This window comes from Leptodactylus fuscus, unplaced genomic scaffold (assembly GCF_031893055.1).
Source record: "Leptodactylus fuscus isolate aLepFus1 unplaced genomic scaffold, aLepFus1.hap2 HAP2_SCAFFOLD_235, whole genome shotgun sequence".
Classification (NCBI taxonomy): domain Eukaryota; kingdom Metazoa; phylum Chordata; class Amphibia; order Anura; family Leptodactylidae; genus Leptodactylus; species Leptodactylus fuscus.
Genome location: NW_027440258.1, coordinates 129,496 through 151,370, shown reverse-complemented (window position 1 = coordinate 151,370; position 21,875 = coordinate 129,496). Strand labels below are relative to the sequence as shown.

Sequence of the window (21,875 nt, the reverse complement as noted above, 5' to 3'; positions counted from 1 at the left end):
TACGGCGGTCCTCATGTGGTTAATGAGAGAAACCGAATCAATCCCTTTGTATGATAGGAACTGCTTCCACAAAAAATACTGGGAAAATTTGCAAATTGAGCCTAGTTTTGAAGACACAGAATTTGATTTATATTGTGCTGTGGAAGAACAAGAGACTATTGACGAAGAACCACTCAGTAGTACTGCTAAGTACAATCTGGCGTTCCAATCCCTAACTCAGTTGGCGGATATTTTATCTAATCACGGAACTTCAACCTTTCTAAACTACTTGGAAGAAATCAAGGTTATCCAAAACAATGCCAGACGAGGTTCTTCGTTATTACAACCCAGCTTGTCATAGAACCAGTCTGTACATCAAGATGTTGCAGGTGCTGAGACTTCAAATGTTCCGGATATAGTTGATGGAAATACACCACCTTCTACAAGCTGCAAATCTTCATCTGCGCGTCCGCAGGTAGTTGTACCTTTTCAGGCTGAAGGTATCCACAAAGAGGAGAAAAAGGGAAACAACCAAAACACAAAAAAATTGCAAGGAAATAGAGAAATGTCTGATTTGCCACTTTGATTTGGGGAAAAAGTCTAAAAAATTGACAACTTGTTTTTCTTGTTGTTCCACACTACATGAAGATTGTTATAGAGTGGATGGATGTCCGCAGTGCCAGGAAGATTAGCCATTGTAACATAAATGTCTTAATAAAGTGAAAATATACTGGGATAAATATGATACATCTGCAGTTCATTTAAGTTTATAGGCACGGTACACGGATGGTACCTAAAAATAGCAAGGAGTTCATAGGTACGGTACCTAGAAATAGCCACATCCAGATTTTAATTCAAATTATTATTTTTTTTTTTTTTTTCACACACAGTCACATGACCTTACTTCTGTGATGTCATAAAACTAGGATCTGCTTACCTATTATGTGAGGTTCTGTTCATATTTGCATATGATGATGTCATAATGCACATATTTGCATATGATGATGTCATAATGCACATATTTGCATATGATGATGTCATAACGGAACCCTGAGGGTATATAAACCCTGCGCGCTGTGACATCACAGCCATTTCTTGAGTTGATGCTTTTGCTGACACTTCACTTTGGTTCTGGAAGAGCGAACTAGTTTGTACTACATATCTAGTGATTACTTCCATTCATTCTTACTGATCTTTGATCAGGGCCCAGTAATATCGGAGCCACCTGAGAACTTAGTTCTCTAATATTTCATCAGATCCGCCTTGGTAACTAAGCCATGAGCGCCCGAGAGCTGCGTCAGCTGATAGCTGACAATGATACATGGCTGCGCCGACCGGAGAATCAAGGTAAGTGAATTGTTCAGGAAGAGAGAGACAATATTCCCCCCACCCTAGAGGAGATTTCCTGGGAGGAGTTATCCCTGGGCTCTGCTCAGCAATGTTTCAGGGTAAACAGCACATTTTCCATTCCTAGTCGTTTGGGGTGGGTTTTACTTTCCTCCGAATTCCACCCCTGCCCATGATAGAAAACAGAAGTTCTTTATTCAGGCAATTTGACAAACTGGGCCCCATAATCACAAAACAATAACCCGTCTAATACATAACTGTTATTCCCAATAAATCAATAAAAGAAATCCCAACAACGTTAAACCCCCCACTCTAAGGGTATGTTCACACGGAGGAAAAGGTCATGGAACATTCCGCAACAGGAAAAGACAAAAGGATATATCCAGCACTCGGAATCCGGCCTAATAAAAATAAACTTAACTTTTATTAAGAATTGGTCATTCTTCCATTAAAAATTTTTGATCATACGAGGGGTAAGCTAATGTCCCTTGTATGATCATAATTTTTTAATGGAAGAATGACCATTTCTTAATAAAAGTTAAGTTTTATCTTTATTAGGCCGGATTCCGAGTGCTGGATATATCCTTTTGTCTGTTCCTGTTGCTGCATTTTGGCTTAGCCGAGAGAGCCATTATCCGTGCACCGATCTTTTGGAATCCTGCTACAACGCTGACGGCTCTGACACGTGAGTAGTGCACTTCTAAATAATTATCATTTTTTCTATATTAAGAGCTGTGACCTTCATATCTTTTTCACGGAACATTCCATTTGAACATTCCGCGACGAAATGCCGATGCAGCATCAGTTTTCTATCGCGGCAACCCATTCCTGTGTAGGCCCGAATAAATGGTCAAGCCATGGAATTCACGGCTGATTCTGCCGCAGATATAGGGCATGTCGCTTCTTTTTTACGCTACTAGCTAGCGTTCGGTCCAGTTTCTTCATATCTCCCATCACTACCTTGTTCAGAAAAGAAACTGCCACCCCCCAGACCCTTAAAGAGGACCTTTCACCGATTTGGGCGTAGGCAATTCTATATACTGCTGGAACACTGACAATGATCTGAATTCAGCGCACTGTCGGCTTTCCCAATCTGTGCCCCGGGTAAAGAACTATCGGCCCTGGTACCGTAGCTCTTTACAGTCAGAAGGGCGTTCCTGACAGTCACTCAGGTACATCCTTCTCCACAGCAGTGCCTATTGCGCTGTACTGGGTGAGCTGGGAGGAACGCCCCCTCCCTCCTGATAATATTTGTCTATGGACAAGCACTGTCAGCTTTCCAGCAGTACAGAGTAACTGTTCAAGCATACATCAATATGATCAGCAAAGTGAGATTTTGCTGAATAGATTTCTGGCGAGAGGTTACCCTCTTTGAACGGGCAGCGGAACAAACAAGGCTAACCCCGAGAGAAACTGCCGCTATTATTATACCCTGGGGTCTTTTCAGACCCTGGAGTATAATAATCAGAGACTCAGGGGAGGTGAAGAAGCATAATAAACAGTGTAACTCACCTCTCCGGGATCCATTGTTACTCCTAGCACAGGCTTCAGGAATTTATGGCAATGTCCCAGACGTGACATCCCCACGTGACATCTGGGACATTACTGCTCAGATCTGTTTTCAGGGCATCCTGTCTTGGGCTGGTTAAGAGAAAAAATAAGGAAAAAAATAAACTGGTAAAATTGCCTCCCCTTTGAAAGTGCTGCCTGAGGCGGCTGCGTGACCTCGCCTCAGAGGCGCGGCCCTGGTTGGGGGAAAGCTAGCGCTCACCTGTGTGGAGAGGGAACTTATGGGCTTTAATCCTTGGTGGCCAGCGCACATACAAGTCTATGACAGGGAGAGGCTGTTGCTTGTGTTTCCAGTTAATTTAGGGAACTAACAGCCCATTGGGGTTAGTGTTTACTGGGGAGAGTGCCTTCTATGCCTCCCTGTTGTTCTTAATGGCATATGCTATGGACATGCATTAATCCCCGCGATTATCAGGTTGGACAAATATATCTCCCAAAGATCTTTGTTTGGCATTACATTAGGCTTCTAATCTCTATAAATCCCCATTAGATTATTATTGTTTTGGTCCCTGTATGATTACTATACACTATGAGCAGCGGGACCGTTAGGGCTAGTTCACATGGGGGGCAATGAGGCAGATTTTGACAGCAGATTTCACCTCAAAACCTGCCTCCATACAATGGTGGTCTATGGAGACTGCTAGCTTTCATTTTTCCGCTAGCAGTTTTCCCTCCCCTCTATTCACTTTAGGGGAGGGGAAAACCGCCTGTCATTTTCTGAAAAAAACTGCTCCAGAAAAGAACGCCTCAAGGTAAAAAACAACGCTTCCTAATTAGGAAGCGTTTTTTTTCGGGACCAAAATAAGCCAGGTGGTTTTTACATGTGAACTAGCCCTTAGCATTGGGGATTTAACATTGCTGGGAGTTCTTTTATTTATTTATTGGGAATAAAAAAAAAATTCAGACGACTTATTGTTTTGTGATTATGGGGCCCAGTTTGTCCAATATTAGTTGATGGCGTCCCTTCATCCAGTGAATGATATATATCTTTATTCAGGTTACTGTTGAACTTAACTATACTGGGGTCTCTTCTCCTCAAAACCCTTAGCAATAACAGGATCCATTCCTATGGGCTAAATGTGTTACCTTTATATATTTACAGGTCAGGCAGCAATTGTCCATAGACTGAGGTCATCCCTAGGACATCGTGGAGAACCTTCTACTGGACATCAAAGAAGCAGGAATCCTATCACTGCGAGGACAGGGAGACGCGACAGAGCTCCTCCACAGCACAGAGGACTAGAAGAGAGCAGGGAAAGAAGCCGCTCTCCATTAAGACCCGCCCCTGCAGAGCCCTCCAGAATAATAGGAGAGAGTAGCAGTGATAGCAGCCGTCCAGCAAGTGGATCCACAGCTGACACCACTGAATTTCAACGGCCAAATCCGGTTCCACCCCCTGAGGATCCAGTTCCAAGCAGATCTCCTGTATACTCCTATCCTGCAACCCGTGCATTCAATAGATTCATTCAGCTGCTGGACATGGGTGGGATGACCCCAACGTCACCGGCAATGCCACAGGGGCAACCACTTGAACCACATGCACAATATCTACTTTGGCAGGAGAGACGGCGGCGTCCGCCCAGCAGGAGAACTCTGCAGATTCAGAACTTACCCACTAGAGAGGTAATATCTCAGGAGGAGGCACAGTCATGTGTAATCTGCATGACTGAATATGAGATTGGAGAGCGAGTCACAGAGCTTCCCTGTACTCATAACTTTCATCAGGGTTGCATCTCGACCTGGCTCCGCTCTCACTCTCAGTGCCCCCTGTGCCGTACCCACTGCTTCCAATGAAGCCCCATGAAGGGCTATGAACAGAGACATCCCAAAATAATGGAAGGTAAGCTATCTATATTTCATCTTTTCCCTCCGCCCTATCAGATGTATGTGACATGTAACATAGAAATAATAACATTTTATCTTTTTCTATCCAGAAAGAATATCCAAGCCTGGAAAAAGAACAGCCTGAACTACAATCCGTTACAGGACACGGCAGCTCCAGACCCGGATGGTGCCATATACTTTATTCCATGGCAAATTCTTCCTTTAAAAAAAAAAAAAAAAAATGTAAATAAAAAAAAAAAAAAAAAAAAAAGATTGTGTAAATTGTTTTTACTTTTTTTACTGTATATAATAATATTTTGTGATCTAGGAGCCTATAATGATAAGTAAGACAGAGGTAGCAGTTACACCAAATACACGACCGCACCAACAGATATACATGGGCCTAAGTACACAAGGAGGCTCAAGGCCCCTCTGTTATTCTCCAACTCTCTCAAAACATCTGGGAGGGGCCCTCAGAAAGGTTGACTGCCTGGACTCCCAGGGTGGACAAGTGTCCTCAGCCCAGCAGAATAACATAACATGAGCACTCTATGTACCAGTCATATCAGAAAAGCAATGTGACTGACACATTTAGCATTAATGTCACAAAAATGGGGAGTGATCTGCAAAAAGGGGGTGTTCTCCCAAAAGGGTTTGGGCCGCCGGACAATTTTTACAAAACGCTTTGTGCACCAGGTCTCCCAGAGGCCAATATGTCAAATTTAGCAAGTGTTTGTATATGTAGACACAAGTATAATAAATGGCACATGGTAGGTGGGGCCCTGTTTCAGATTTTGAAACTGGTCCCAAAAACTGCCTGTATGATGGTGAAGAGGGGACTAGAACACATTCACATTCAGACACTACAGACCTACACAATTCTGGACTCCTAAAAATCTGTTACAATCGTTCACCCCCTTCTGCTGCTCATACAGATGCTCCAGCATGTTTAAGGGGGAGTTTCATCAAATTGGAAGATGGCAGATAAGCCAGTCCAAGAGCAGATTATTTGTCACTGCTAGAGATGAGCAAACAGTTAAAGTATTCGATGTTCGTTATTTGTTACGAATAGCATCTCAATATTTGACTATTCGAAGGAATATCGAACCCCATTATAGTCTATGGGAGAAAATGCTTCGTTACAGGGGATCCCACCATTCGATGCCAACATGTCTGCAATGCAACTGGGACAGCAGGGGAAGCATGTCTGGGGACATCTAACACACCAAAGTCCCTCTATTACCCCACTATCACAGCCTAACAACTACACACTTTGCACATTCAAAAAAACCTCTACCAAAGTGGGAAAATATCTGGAAACCTTCTTTACTCCCCATATGGATGGACACAAACCCAAATTTAAGCTAAATAAACATTAACAAGCACCCCTTTAAATCACGTTGCCCATTACAATCACAGATGGAATAGGCAATGGGAAATCCAACAGTACCCACCCTCAACTGTCATTGTGGATGTGTGTGTGAGATGTGGTAAGACCTTTCAAAATTCACTTTTCTAGCCCTTAACATGAGCCCTTCCAAATTAGGTTACAGGTAGGGTTGAGTGATCATGTTCGGAAAGATCTGATTCCGATCAGCGATCGAGAAAATTTCACGATCGCCATCGGAAGTCCGAACACGATCTATTTATGTGGGATCGAGATCGGTGATCTTTTCCCACAATGCTTTGCTTAGCCTTCACACTGAGTATATGCTGTATACTCAGTGTGAAGGCTCCGCTACAGTTCTATAGGAATGAATGGAAGCAGCCGGCACACAGCTTTAACCCCCTGCGCGCCGGCTGCCTCCATTCATTCGAATGGGAGGCTAAACTAAACATTCCTAGCAGCTACTTACCTCTAGAGATGGCTGCTCCGGTGCCCTCCTTCTTCTTGCCTCGCTGCCCCGCCTCCCAGGTTAGTGTTTAAAGCGCTAGGTAGGCGGGGCTTGCGGCTTAGGAGAGTGTGGGCGGGTACAAGGCGGGGAGACGTGACGTCTCCCCTCCCAGTACCCGCCCACACTCTCCTAACCCACCCACACTCTCCTAACCTGGCAGGGAGGGGGCAGCGAACGGAGAAGAGCAGCGTGGAGCGGCAGCGAGGCAAGGAACAAGGAAGGCACCAGACCAGCCATCTCTGGAGGTAAGTGGACACCAGGGGGGAGTAAGTTCACCATCATCATCCTGCTGAGATGGAGCCACTAAACGAACCCTTGCCTTCAAAGGCATGTCTTGGAGCTGCGACTGAGCCAAATCTAAACACAGAGTCCTTTGGAACTGAACAAAATTCAAGGCTGACAGACCCAACTCCACATGCTGCAGCACAAGCAACCGGCAGTCAGACTAAGATGGTCTCTTCATCGAGCAAAACACAAGATTCTTTGGCAGCCTGCTTTGTCTCCCCGCCCAATATTCCTGGCAGGAGTGCTGAAACACCACTCTCCTCCTCCTCCGCCGTTGAATCGACCTCAGCTACTGTCGTGGGGAGACGTCAGCAGGCCGCGCTGAAGATCATCAGCTTGGGGGACAGACAGCACACTGCCTCCAAGGTCAGGGATGCCATCCTAGCTGAGATGGAAATGTGTTTTTCACTGCTGCACCTGGGGCCAGGCATGTTTGTCATGTGTGATAACGGCAGGAACCTGGTAGCGGCTCTTGAGCTTGCCAGCCTCCAACACGTTCCATGCCTGGCCCATGTCTAACTTAGTGGTGCAACATTTTTTGAAAACATACCCAAATGTACACGAGCTACTGGTGAAACTTTGTGCGCCCACTTTTGCAAGTGTACAGGAGCCGCTGCTAGCCTCCGAAGCCTCCAGCAACGCATCCATCTGCCAGAATAGAGTGTGTGAGCAGCAGAGACCTTTGATGGAGTACCATGTCCAAAACCCAAAGGTTCCTCAGAGTCAGCTCCCCCAGTTTCTGCACCATGAGTTTCCATGGGTGGCAGACTTATGTGAAATCCTTTCCCATCCTTTCCACTGGACACAAAACATTAGCATGCGCTCATCACAACTCCGGATATGGCAGCTGTGTTAAGCAGGTTGTAGGGTACAACGCAGACCAGGCCCGAGCTGTGGTTATGTGCGGTTTGCAGTAAGGGGACATTGAGCAATTGTAAGAGGAGTTGGTGGACAACGAGGCCACCGACCCGACATGGACAGGGGTGATGTCTAGCGGGTAAAGCAGTGTAGATGTCGAGGCAAGCTAATCAACAAAAAAAGTGGCTAGAAGAGGCATAGACTGGGGTGATGTCTAGGGGCGAAAGCAGTGTAGATGTGGAGGCAAGCTAATCAACAAAAAAGGTGGCTAGAAGCAGAGGCATAGACTGGGGTGATGTCTAGGGGCGAAAGCAGTGTAGATGTGGAGGCTAGCTAATCAACAAAACAGGTGGCTAGAAGCAGAGGCATAGACTGGGGTGATGTGTAGGGGTGAAAGCAGTGTAGATGTAGAGGCAAGCTAAGCAGCAAAAACGGTGGCTACAGGCAAAGGCATACAAAACTCTTCCCTGTTGCAAGACTTATTCCTAGGTCTGGGACGCGTTAATGGCCCCCCTGGCCAAATTACCACTACTGAGGGGCCTAGTGTCACCAGGAGGGACAAGTATAGGCGCATGTTATGGGAATACCTGGCCGGCCCCAGCTCTGTTCTCTCCGATCCCTCTGTGCTCTACAGCCTACACTTACAGTCCTATGAAAACGTTTGGGCACTCCTATTAATCTTAATCATTTTTAGCTCTAAATATTTTGGTGTTTGCAGCAGCCATTTCAGTTTGATATATCTAATAACTGATGGACACAGTAATATTTCAGGAGTGAAATGAGGTTTATTGTACTAACAGAAAATGTGCAATATGCATTAAACCAAAATTTGACCGGTGCAAAAGTATGGGCACCTCAACAGAAAAGTGACTGTCAGGATACGGAGTCGCCGCGGTCTCCTTGCTGCGCGGCGTCTTCCTGGGAGACGTGTTAGGAGTTCTATTGGGTGTGCTTAGGTCATTAAAGGTTAATCTTTTCCTTGCTTTCAGTCTCCATGTCATTAGCCATCAGGTGTGTTCTCTGCTGCTATTTAAACCCCACCCAGGCATGGATCCTTGCCAGCCATTCACTTGTGTTTCCTGGTTCCCCTGCTCAGTCTGATTCCCTGTCTGTTTGTATTCGGTCTGTTTCTTGGTTTGTATACCCGGCTTGTATTTTTGACTATCCCTTGTCTTTTGATTTGGTACCTTTATTATATCTCCTGGCTCGACCTCTTGCTCGTCTGACCTCGCCTTCTCTTCTGTGTCTTGCTGGGACTTGTGGTCCTCCCTGGTTCCATGCTGTTTAGTCTTTGGTTTTGCATTGCATTTACACTGTGCTTTCTGTTTAGGTGTGACCCCGTGACTCCAGTCCCTAGCACTTTCAGGGCCTCCTCTTCCCTTATCCTAGCCACCGGGATAGAAGCGTAGGAGTCGTGGTAGGCGCACTTCAATTAGGAAGTGCATTGGTCTGCCTCATCTCAGATACTACAGCATAGTCATAGCCGCAGGGCCTACGACCCCTTTTTGTCATTAGCTGCACAGTGTTGCTTTCCAGCTGTGTCCCTTTGCACTGCCTGACCCTGACTCCAATCCTTACAGTGACATTAATATTTAGTAGCTCCTCCTTTTGCCTCTAGTCGCTTCCTGCAGCTTTTAATCAGTTCCTGGATCCTGGATGAAGGTATTTTGGACCATTCCTCTTTACAAAACAATTCAAGTTTAGTTAAGTTTGATGGTGGCCGAGCATGGACAGCCCGCTTCAAATCATCCCACAGATGTTCAATGATATTCAGGTCTGGGGACTGGGATGGCCATTCCAGAACATTGTAATTGTTCCTCTGCATGAATGCCTGAGTCGATTTGGAGCGGTGTTTTGGATCATTGTCTTGCTGAAATATCCATCCCCGGCGTAACTTCAACTTCATCACTGATTCTTGAACATTATTCTCAAGAATCTGCTGATACTGAGTGGAATCCGTGCGACTCTCAACTTTAACAAGATTCCCGGTGCCGGCATTGGCCACACAGCCCCAAAGCATGATGGAACCTCCACCAAATTCTACAGTGGGTAGCAAGTGTTTTTCTTGGAATGCTGTTTTTTTGGACGCCATGCATAATGCCTTTTTGTATGACCAAACAACTCAATCTTTGTTTCATAAGTCCACAGGACCTTCTTCCAAAATGAAGCTGGCTTGTCCAAATGTGTTTTTGCATACCTCAGATGACTCTGTTTGTGGCGTGCTTGCAGAAACGGCTTCTCTCTCATTACTCTCCCATACAGCTTCTCCTTGTGCAAAGTGTGCTGTATTGTTGACTGATGCACAGTGACACCATCTGCAGCAAGATGATGCTGCAGCTCTTTGGAGGTGATCTGTGGATTGTCCTTGACTCTTCTCACCATTCTTCTTCTCTGCCTTTCTGATATTTTTCTTGGCCTGCCACTTCTGGGCTTAACAAGAGCTGTCCCTGTGGTCTTCCATTTCCTTACTATGTTCTTCATAGTGGAAACTGACAGGTTAAATCTCTGAGACAACTTTTTGTATCCTTCCCCTGAACAGCTATGTTGAACAATCTTTGATTTCAGATCATTTGAGAGCGGGCTGTCCATGCTCGGTGACCATCAAACTTAACTGAACTTGAATTGTTTTGTAAAGAGGAATGGTCCAAAATCCCTTCATCCAGGATCCAGGAACTGATTAAAAGCTACAGGAAGCGACTAGAGACTGTTATCTTTGCAAAATGAGGATCTACTAAATATTAATGGCACTTTTCTGTTGAGGTGCCCATACTTTTGCACCAGTCAAATTTTGGTTTAATGCATATTGCACATTTTCTGTTAGTAAAATAAACCTCATTTCAATCCAGAAATATTACTGTGTCCATCAGTTATTAGATATATCAAACTGAAATGGCTGTTGCAAACACTAAAATATTTAGAACTAAAATGATTAAGATTAATAGGGGTGCCCAAACTTTTTCATAGGACTGTATTTTCTCATCTGTTTTTCTGTACTACACATCTCTTGTCAACTTCCTTTGGGATCTCAGAGGTGGTGGCCTCAGTGCCGAGAAACACATCTGAGTCCCCTTAGCAATATGCATTAAGAGAACCGTGAAGCAACCAAGTGTAGTCAGCTAGCATAGCATCCAGCATGGCTAAATGCAGAGAAAGACGTTGTACCACTTCCAGTGATGGTAACTTCAGTGCTGCAGTTGGCAATGGACGGTGTAACGGGATTAGCTGAGGGATCGCTGTCTTGACCACTTTTTGGCACAAAATGAAAGTCCAATCAAGCCAAGTATGGTGCAAGGATATGATGCAAGGACACCTACACATCTGTCTCTGACACATTGGGGAGTTCACGCTGATCCGCCCTTTTGGCCTGCACCATCATGCGCTTCTTCCCAGCCATTCCCCATCTCCCAGGCGTTTCATTGCAGGCAGAAGTACAATGCAAGCCACCCACATGCCCAAGCCTTTAATGGCATCATCGAAAAACTGCTGGCCCTGGAGATGTTCGCGTTTATGCTTCTGGATACCCAGGCCTTCCGTCACCAGATGGCAGCTGGGGCACCTCCCTATGCTGGGCCTAGCCGTTACTACTTCTCTTTGTTTGCTGTCCCTGCCTGCGCCTGCACGTGTCCCATAACATCAATCGGGCCCAGAGCTCCGCGCTTTGCTGCAAGGTCCACTTGACCACCGATGCATGGACTTATATGTATATCGAATACTTACGGCGAACGGCGTTTGCTCATCTCTAATCTTCAGGAAAAGTTTTGAAGCTTACCAACAGTGACTATTTGCATGAAAGAACTCATAACGTTCATAGATAACTGATTACAGCATAAACAGATTCAACAGTCGCTTAAAACATTTAGAATAATCGATCCGCCATTGCAAACTCACCTTGATTCAGCATCGCAGGAAATTACAGAAGTTGGTGTACGGTTCTTTTGCAAAGTTCTAAAGAGTTTTCAAATAATGAAGCCAAATTAGCAAATTTTGTAGAATTCCGTAAACGAAACATGCAATGGCGATCACTCAAAAGCTTACAACAGTTCTGTTAACTTGTGTAACTGCACACAATATTGTGTTCCATGCAGACACATGCTTTTAATGAGAGAAACCGAATCAATCCCTTTGTATGATAGGAACTGCTTCCACAAAAAATACTGGGAAAATTTGCAAACTGAGCCTAGTTTTGAAGACACAGAATTTGATTTATATTGTGCTGTGGAAGAACAAGAGACTATTGACGAAGAACCACTCAGTAGTACTGCTAAGTACAATCTGGCGTTCCAATCCCTAACTCAGTTGGCGGATATTTTATCTAATCACGGAACTTCAACCTTTCTAAACTACTTGGAAGAAATCAAGGTTATCCAAAACAATGCCAGACGAGGTTCTTCGTTATTACAACCCAGCTTGTCATATAACCAGTCTGTACATCAAGATGTTGCAGGTGCTGAGACTTCAAATGTTCCGGATATAGTTGATGGAAATACACCACCTTCTACAAGCTGCAAATCTTCATCTGCGCGTCCGCAGGTAGTTGTGCCTTTTCAGGCTGAAGGTATCCACAAAGAGGAGAAAAAGGGAAACAACGAAAACACAAAAAAATTGCAAGGAAATAGAGAAATGTCTGATTTGCCACTTTGATTTGGGGAAAAAGTCTAAAAAATTGACAACTTGTTTTTCTTGTTGTTCCACACTACATGAAGATTGTTATAGAGTGGATGGATGTCCGCAGTGCGAGGAAGATTAGCCATTGTAACATAAATGTCTTAATAAAGTGAAAATTTACTGGGATAAATATGATACATCTGCAGTTCATTTAACCCCTTCCCGACATGCGCCGTAATAGTACGGCGCATGTCGGGTCTGTAACTATGGCGACCGCCCGGGAGCTGGGCGGCCGCCATAGCCGCCGGTTGTCTACTGCTTTAAGCAGTAGACAACCGGCTCTCATGCCTCCGATCGGTCCCCGGACCGATCGGAGGCATTAACCCCTCCGGCACCGCGGTCAAAGGCCTGGATTGCCGGCTCCTGGAGCATGCTCCCGGGCTGACGTCCCGATGCCATGACAGCCGGGAGCCTTATACAAGGCTTCCAGGCTTGTCTGCAAATCCTCTCTTTTGCAGGCTGGTCTATGCAGCCTACAAAAGAGATGATGCTTTTTTGCAATGCATTGCAATGCATTAGCATTGTAATGCATTGCATTAGTGATCAGACCCCCTGGGGTTCAACACCCCTAGGGGGTCTAATAAATGCAAAAAAAAAAAAAAGTAAAAAAAAGTAAAAAAAATATAGAAAAATATAAAAAGAATTAAAAGTTCAAATCACCCCCCTTTGCCTAGAACACATATAAAAGTAGTTAAAAACTGTGAAACATATACATGTTAGGTATCCCCGCGTCCGAAATCGCCCGCTCTACAAATCTATAAAAATATTTTTCCTGTTTGGTAAACACCGTAGCGGGAAAAATAGTCGAAAGTGCCAAACCGCCATTTTTTTCACTGTTTTGATTCTGATAAAAATTTTAATAAAAAGTGATCAAAGCAAGAACATTTCCCAAAAATGGTAAAATTAAAAATTACACCTGGCCCCACAAAAAAATACGCCCTATGCATCCCCGTACACTTACGTATAAAAAAGTTACGGCCGTCGGAATATGGCGACTTTTAGAAAAAAAAATTTTTAACACAGTTTTGGAATTTTTTTTAGGGGTCAAAATGTAAATAAAACCATATAAAATTGGTATCCCTGGAACTGTACCGAAACACAGAATATAGGGGACATGTCATTTTGGCTGCACAGTGAACGCCGTAAAACCAAAGCCCGTAAGAAAGTCGCAGAAATGCATTTTTTCTTCAAATCCACCCCATTCTGAATTTTTTTCCTGCTTCCCAGTACATTATATAGAATAATTAATGGTAGCATCATGGAGAAAAATTTGTCCCGCAAAAATTAAGACCTCATATGGCTCTGGGAGCGGAGAAATAAAAAAGTTATGGGGTTTAGAAGGAGGGGAGTCAAAAACGAAAAACGAAAATCAAAAAATGCCATCGGCGGGAAGGGGTTAAGTTTATAGGCACGGTACACGGATGGTACCTAAAAATAGCCAGGAGTTCATAGGTACGGTACCTAGAAATAGCCACATCCAGATTTTAATTCAAATTATTATTATTATTTTTTTTTTTTTTTCACACACACAGTCACATGACCTTACTTCTGTGATGTCATAAAACTAGGATCTGCTTACCTATTATGTGAGGTTCTGTTCAAATTTGCATATGATGATGTCATAATGCACATATTTGCATATGATGATGTCATAATGCACATATTTGCATATGATGATGTCATAACGGAACCCTGAGGGTATATAAACCCTGAGCGCTGTGACATCACAGCCATTTCTTGAGTTGATGCTTTTGCTGACACTTCACTTTGGTTCTGGAAGAGCGAACTAGTTTGTACTACATATCTAGTGATTACTTCCATTCATTCTTACTGATCTTTGATCAGGGCCCAGTAATATCGGAGCCACCTGAGAACTTAGTTCTCTAATATTTCATCAGATCCGCCTTGGTAACTAAGCCATGAGCGCCCGAGAGCTGCGTCAGCTGATAGCTGACAATGATACATGGCTGCGCCGACCGGAGAATCAAGGTAAGTGAATTGTTCAGGAAGAGAGAGACAATATTCCCCCCACCCTAGAGGAGATTTCCTGGGAGGAGTTATCCCTGGGCTCTGCTGAGCAATGTTTCAGGGTAAACAGCACATTTTCCATTCCTAGTCGTTTGGGGTGGGTTTTACTTTCCTCCGAATTCCACCCCTGCCCATGATAGAAAACAGAAGTTCTTTATTCAGGCAATTTGACAAACTGGGCCCCATAATCACAAAACAATAACCCGTCTAAAACATAACTGTTATTCCCAATAAATCAATAAAAGAAATCCCAACAACGTTAAACCCCCCACTCTAAGGGTATGTTCACACGGAGGAAAAGGTCACGGAACATTCCGCAACAGGAAAAGACAAAAGGATATATCCAGCACTCGGAATCCGGCCTAATAAAAATAAACTTAACTTTTATTAAGAATTGGTCATTCTTCCATTAAAATTGTTTGATCATACGAGGGGTAAGCTAATGTCCCTTGTATGATCATAATTTTTTAATGGAAGAATGACCATTTCTTAATAAAAGTTACGTTTTTTTTTTATTAGGCCGGATTCCGAGTGCTGGATATATCCTTTTGTCTTTTCCTGTTGCTGCATTTTGGCTTAGCCGAGAGAGCCATTATCCGTGCACCGATCTTTTGGAATCCTGCTACAACGCTGACGGCTCTGACACGTGAGTAGTGCACTTCTAAATTATTATCATTTTTTCTATATTAAGAGCTGTGACCTTCATATCTTTTTCACGGAACATTCCATTTGAACATTCCGCGACAAAATGCCGATGCAGCATCAGCTTTCTATCGCGGCAACCCACTCCTGTGTAGGCCCGAATAAATGGTCAAGCCATGGAATTCACGGCTGATCCTGCCGCAGATAGGGCATGTTGCTTCTTTTTTTCGCTACTAGCTAGCGTTCAATCCAGTTTCTTCATATCTCCCATCACTACCTTGTTCAGAAAAGAAACTGCCACCCCCCAGACCCTTAAAGAGGACCTTTCACCGATTTCGGCGTAGGCAATTCTATATACTGCTGGAACGCTGACAATGATCTGAATTCAGCGCACTGTCGGCTTTCCCAATCTGTGCCCCGGGTAAAGAACTATCGGCCCTGGTACCGTAGCTCTTTACAGTCAGAAGGGCGTTCCTGACAGTCACTCAGGTACATCCTTCTCCACAGCAGTGCCTATTGCGCTGTACTGGGTGAGCGGGGAGGAACGCCCCCTCCCTCCTGATAATATTTGTCTATGGACAAGCACTGTCAGCTTTCCAGCAGTACAGAGTAACTGATCAAGCATACATCAATATGATCAGCAAAGTGAGTTTTTGCTGAATAGATTTCTGGCGAGAGGTTACCCTCTTTGAACGGAGAGCGGAACAAACAAGGCTAACCCCGAGAGAAACTGCCGCTATTATTATACCCTGGGGTCTTTTCAGACCCTGGAGTATAATAATCAGAGACTCAGGGGAGGTGAAGAAGCATAATAAATAGTGTAACTCACCTCTCCGGGATCCATTGTTACTCCTAGCACAGGCTTCAGGAATTTATGGCAATGTCCCAGACGTGACGTCCCCACGTGACTTCTGGGACATTACTGCTCAGATCTGTTTTCAGGGCATCCTGTCTTGGGCTGGTTAAGAGAAAAAATAAGGAAAAAAATAAACTGGTAAAATTGCCGCCCCTTTGAAAGTGCTGCCTTAGGCGGCTGCGTGACCTCGCCTCAGAGGTGCGGCCCTGGTTGGGGGAAAGCTAGCGCTCACCTGTGTGGAGAGGGAACTTATGGGCTTTAATCCTTGGTGGCCAGCGCACATACAAGTCTATGACAGGGAGAGGCTGTTGCTTGTGTTTCCAGTTAATTTAGGGAACTAACAGCCCATTGGGGTTAGTGTTTACTGGGGAGAGTGCCTTCTATGCCTCCCTGTTGTTCTTAATGGCATATGCTATGGACATGCATTAATCCCCGCGATTATCAGGTTGGGCAATTACATCTCCCAAAGATCTTTGTTTGGCATTAGATTAGGCTTCTAATAATCTCTATAAATCCCCATTAGATTATTATTGTTTTGGTCCCTGTATGATTACTATACACTATGAGCAGCGGAACCATTAGGGCTAGTTCACACGGGGGCAATGAGGCAGATTTTGACAGCAGATTTCACCTCAAAACCTGCCTCCGTACAATGGTGGTCTATGGAGACTGCTAGCTTTCATTTTTCCGCTAGCAGTTTTCCCTCCCCTCTATTCACTTTAGGGGAGGGGAAAACCGCCTGTCATTTTCTGAAAAAACTGCTCCAGAAAACGCTCCAAAGAACGCCTCAAGGTAAAAAACAACGCTTTCTAATTAGGAAGTGTTTTTTTTCGGGACCAAAATAAGCCAGGCGGTTTTTACGTGTGAACTAGCCCTTAGCATTGGGGATTTAACATTGCTGGGAGTTCTTTTATTTATTTATTGGGAATAAAAAAAAAAAAATTTCAGACGACTTATTGTTTTGTGATTATGGGGCCCAGTTTGTCCAATATTAGTTGATGGCGTCCCTTCATCCAGTGAATGATATATATCTTTATTCAGGTTACTGTTGAACTTAACTATACTGGGGTCTCTTCTCCTCAAAACCCTTAGCAATAACAGGATCCATTCCTATGGGCTAAATGTGTTACCTTTATATATTTACAGGTCAGGCAGCAATTGTCCATAGATTGAGGTCATCCCTAGGACATCGTGGAGAACCTTCTACTGGACATCAAAGAAGCAGGAATCCTATCACTGCGAGGACAGGGAGACGCGACAGAGCTCCTCCACAGGACAGAGGACTAGAAGAGAGCAGGGAAAGAAGCCGCTCTCCATTAAGACCCGCCCCTGCAGAGCCCTCCAGAATAATAGGAGAGAGTAGCAGTGATAACAACCGTCCAGCAAGTGGATCCACAGCTGACACCACTGAATTTCAACGGCTAAATCCGGTTCCACCCCCTGAGGATCCAATTCCAAGCAGATCTCCTGTATACTCCTACCCTGCAACCCGTGCATTCAGTAGATTCATTCAGCTGCTGGACATGGGTGGGATGACCCCAACGTCACTGGCAATGCCACAGGGGCAACCACTTGAACCACATGCACAATATCTACTTTGGCAGGAGAGACGGCGGCGTCCGCCCAGCAGGAGAACTCTGCAGATTCAGAACTTACCCACTAGAGAGGTAATATCTCAGGAGGAGGCCCAGTCATGTGTAATCTGCATGACTGAATATGAGATCGGAGAGCGAGTCACAGAGCTTCCCTGTACTCATAACTTTCATCAGGGTTGCATCTCGACCTGGCTCCGCTCTCACTCTCAGTGCCCCCTGTGCCGTAACCACTGCTTCCAATGAAGCCCCATGAAGGGCTATGAACAGAGACATCCCAAAATAATGGAAGGTAAGCCATCTATATTTCATCTTTTCCCTCCGCCCTATCAGATGTATGTGACATGTAACATAGAAATAATAACATTTTATCTTTTTCTATCCAGAAAGAATATCCAAGCCTGGAAAAAGAACAGCCTGAACTACAATCCGTTACAGGACACGGCAGCTCCAGACCCGGATGGTGCCATATACTTTATTCCATGGCAAAATCTTCCTAAAAAAAAAAAAAAAAATGTAAATAAAAAAAAAAAAAAAAAAAAAAGATTGTGTAAATTGTTTTTCTTTTTTTACTGTATATAATAATATTTTGTGATCTAGGAGCCTATAATGATAAGTAAGACAGAGGTAGCAGTTACACCAAATACACGACCGCACCAACAGATTTACATGGGCCTAAGTGCACAAGGAGGCTCAAGGCCAGCGCCGCACCTCCCATGAGGCGACCTGAAGCGAGCGCTTCAGGCGGCGCTATGCCAGGGCCCCAGGGAGCGCAGTATTTTTGCTTACCTAACCCAGTCCAGGACAAGCTGTCCTAGAATGGCTTAGCACCAAGCGGTGGATTGGGGAGGCCGCTGGAGCAGCGCTGATCCAACGGCCTCCCCTCCCATTCAGGCAGAGAGCAGGTCCTCTCCATGCCTGCTCTCTGCCTGCGAACGCCGCTTCGCCCCGACCCCTCCTCCCGGGGGAGGGGGGGCGGCTTTCTGTCGTTCGCCTCGGGCGGCGAAAGGGGCAGGTTCACCCCTGCTCAAGGCCCCTCTGTTATTCTCCAACTCTCTCAAAACATCTGTGAGGGGCCCCTGGATATGATACGGTGGTATAGGTGAACTGTCTGGCGGTATTATATGAGCAGGGAATACAGGGCCGCATTAAATATAGGGCATATAGTGCACTCCTATCTTTTTTTAGTGATTATTATGTAACACGAAACATGGAGATGCCGGGGATTGAACCCGGGGACTCATACATGCAAAGCATGGGCTCTACCACTGAGCCACATCCCCTCATACACAGTGTGAAAACGCTCCTGTTTCTGAGACTACATGCCAGCTATATGGCAGTATTACATTGGTATTGTTATTATTATGGGCAGGTATATGGCACTATATGGGCATGGTATATGTTGGTACTATTCTGTCTACATTTCAGGTCTGTTATCAGGGGTTGTAACTAGCAAAGACCGGGCCCCATAGTAAACACTGACTGGGCCCCCACAGCACCTACAGGGTATAGTGCACATAGAACATATAAGGGGCTAAAAAGGGTCTCAGACCCCACAACATTGTATATTCATGATCTTTTCTTAGGACAGAACATCAATATTATAGTCTCTGAAAAAATGACATGAAAGTGTTTTTTTACGTGTACTGCGTGGTAGCACTACTAATGTGTATAGTACGGGAGTATTATCCGTGTGCACTATATGGTGGTATTATTGTATTGCACAGTGTGACAGTATCATTTATATGCACTCTATGTTTTTAGTATTTATTTGTAGGACAGTGTTATTTAGGTGTACTGTATGTGGGCGCTGTATGGCTACATTATATCTAATCACATAATGATATCCAGTAGTATCAGCACAATAGGGCTACACGTAGTATATTGTCTCAGGAATTGGAGGATTTTTAGAGGTTTCCTATAGGGGATGTAGCTCAGTGGTAGAGCACATGCTTTGCATGTATGAGGCCCCGGGTTCAATCCCCGCCATCTCCATGTTTTGTGATAAACAACGACAAAAACATCAAAGATCCAGAAAACTGATAAATGTGCAGGAATTCAGGAAACATCTGCCCGTCTGTATTATAAAGGCTGAATATTATCTGTTCACCATTTTAGAATCCTATGCCGATAGTGACCACTAGGAGACGGTTTAACTAACACAATTCGTGTATAGAAATACATGGCCAGTGATGTAATAAATAGTCCTCCTTATCTCTATAGCGCCATCCTATGTCATTGTGTCACCGGCAATGTATTCCTGTATATGTATTGTGTAGACTAGTCTGCCCCCTAGTCAGGGCCGGCTCCAGGTTTTTATGGGCCCTTGGGCGACAGAGCCTCAGTGGGCCCCCTTGTAAAGGAGGTGGGGGAGTGGAGACACTGTGCGTTGCAGATGAAGCGAGTGACGTCATGCAGGAGTGTGGCGTCACCAACACCATACCTCCCAATCTTTTAAAGAGCAGAAAGAGGGGCAAAATGTGCGGCGCGCTCTGCGCGCCGCTGCAAATTTAGCTCCACCCACTTTTATGTTGATTCCACCCACTCATTCATTATGTGCTCCCACACAGTATAATCCTCCTACAGTCACCTGTAAATTATATGCCCCCCTCCATCTCTCCCCCAGTTTCATATACACCCTTCCTCTGCCCCCAGTTTCATGTCCCCCCTCCATCTCTGTCCCCAGTTTCATCACGTTCTCCCCCTTCATCTGCCCACAGTTTCATGTCCCCCGTCTCTGCCCCAGTGTCATGCCGTTCCCCCCCCTCCCCTTCATTTGCCCCTTCAGTTTCATTGGGCCCCCTCCATCTCTGTCCCCAGTTCCATGCCGTTCTCTCCCCACCCCCTCCATCTGCCCCAGTGTCATGCTGTTCTCCCCCCCCCTCCATCTGCCCCAGTGTCATGCTGTTCCCCCCTCCCCTTCATTTGCCCCCCAGTTTCTTTGGGCCCCCTCCATCTCTGTCCCCAGTTTCATGCCGTTCTCTCCCCACTTCCTTCATGTTCTCCAGTGTCATGCCGTTCCCCCCCTCCCTTTGCCCCCCAGTTTCATGGGCCCCCTTCATTATGTTTCACCTTAATATGTAATACAAAACAAACACTTAACTCACCTTCTATCACTCACCTTCCCTCGTTCCCCCGACGCTCCTCTCTCTCTCCCTCCAATCACATACGCGATGCAGGAGCTGTGAGATCAGCTCCTGCTTAGCTCCGGCCCGGCTTGCGTGTGTAGGCGTGATGTGATGACGTCATCGCGCCTACACACGCAAGCCGGGCCGGAGCTTTAAAGCAGGAGCTGATCTCGCAGCTCCTGCATCGCGTATGTATTCAGCTCATCGGCGGACGGACGCCGATGAGCTGAAATTGTGACAGGCAAGTGCCGGGGGGCCCCCAGAGGCTCTGTGGGCCCCGGCACTTGCCCGACTATGCCGTGCGCTGACGCCGGCCCTGCCCCTAGTGTCCATCATTTTCTCTACAGACAAAAGGTTAAGCTCTTTTACATTAAATTCCGTCTTCGTATTATCCCCGATCATATTTCGTGTGACTTCCTGCCTGTATATCAGTTTTACTGACCTTTGATGTTTTGTAGTTCTTTGTCTCAAAAATTGGGGATGCCGGGGATTGAACCCGGGGCCTCATACATGCAAAGCATGCGCTCTACCACTGAGCTACATCCCCTATACCATGTTTCTATTAATGCTCCCAATGCATCTGAGAAAAATAGTCGTGGTACCTATCATTCGCTTACACTTCAGCCCTCCAGGGGGCCCTGTGCGTTGCATATCACATTGCTGTCAACCACGTACTGACACTGTTCAGCCTCAGCTACATGATATGAGATGCATGGGGCCCCCTAGAGGACTGAGATGTAAGCAAAGGTGGCTGTGAGCAGCGGCAGGGACCGGTAACTAAATAGGACCTAATACCTGCTGGGATTATTTCCCCTCAGTACAGGGGCTCAATGGAACGTGTTGTTTCATCTCAGAATTGGGAACATTAATAGAATAGCTATATAGGGGATGTAGCTCAGTGGTAGAGCGCATGCTTTCATGTATGAGGCCCTGGGTTCAATCCCCGGCATCTCCATGTTTTGTGCAGGTTTATCTAAATACAATAAATATGATAAATTTCAGAGCTCGGGTGTCTGGATGATCCTCAAACAACTGGATTCTGTCAAAAAATAAGCTTAACCTTTTCGCTGCCAAGGGTCTCTGGAAATTTTGCATCTCCAGTAGCCAGAGCAATTTTCACAGTTTTGACATGTAAATAAAACGCATATTTCTAAATTAAATGTTTGTGAGAGTCCCCCATACCAATATATTTTCTGAAAGCAGGGAG

At 45.2% G+C, this 21,875-nt stretch overlaps 3 non-coding genes across 3 annotated transcripts; 1 reads left to right on the top strand and 2 right to left on the bottom strand.

Moving 5' to 3' along the window:
• Positions 1 to 18,751: 18,751 nt before the first annotated feature.
• TRNAA-UGC (transfer RNA alanine (anticodon UGC)) lies at positions 18,752 to 18,823 on the bottom strand. Its single transcript has one exon. It is a non-coding gene; the product is annotated as a tRNA-Ala (tRNA).
• Positions 18,824 to 19,463: 640 nt separating this feature from the next.
• On the top strand, positions 19,464 to 19,535 carry TRNAA-UGC (transfer RNA alanine (anticodon UGC)). Its single transcript has one exon. It is a non-coding gene; the product is annotated as a tRNA-Ala (tRNA).
• A 1,608-nt stretch (positions 19,536 to 21,143) lies between these two features.
• Positions 21,144 to 21,215, bottom strand: TRNAA-UGC (transfer RNA alanine (anticodon UGC)). Its single transcript has one exon. It is a non-coding gene; the product is annotated as a tRNA-Ala (tRNA).
• Between the last annotated feature and the right edge of the window lie 660 nt (positions 21,216 to 21,875).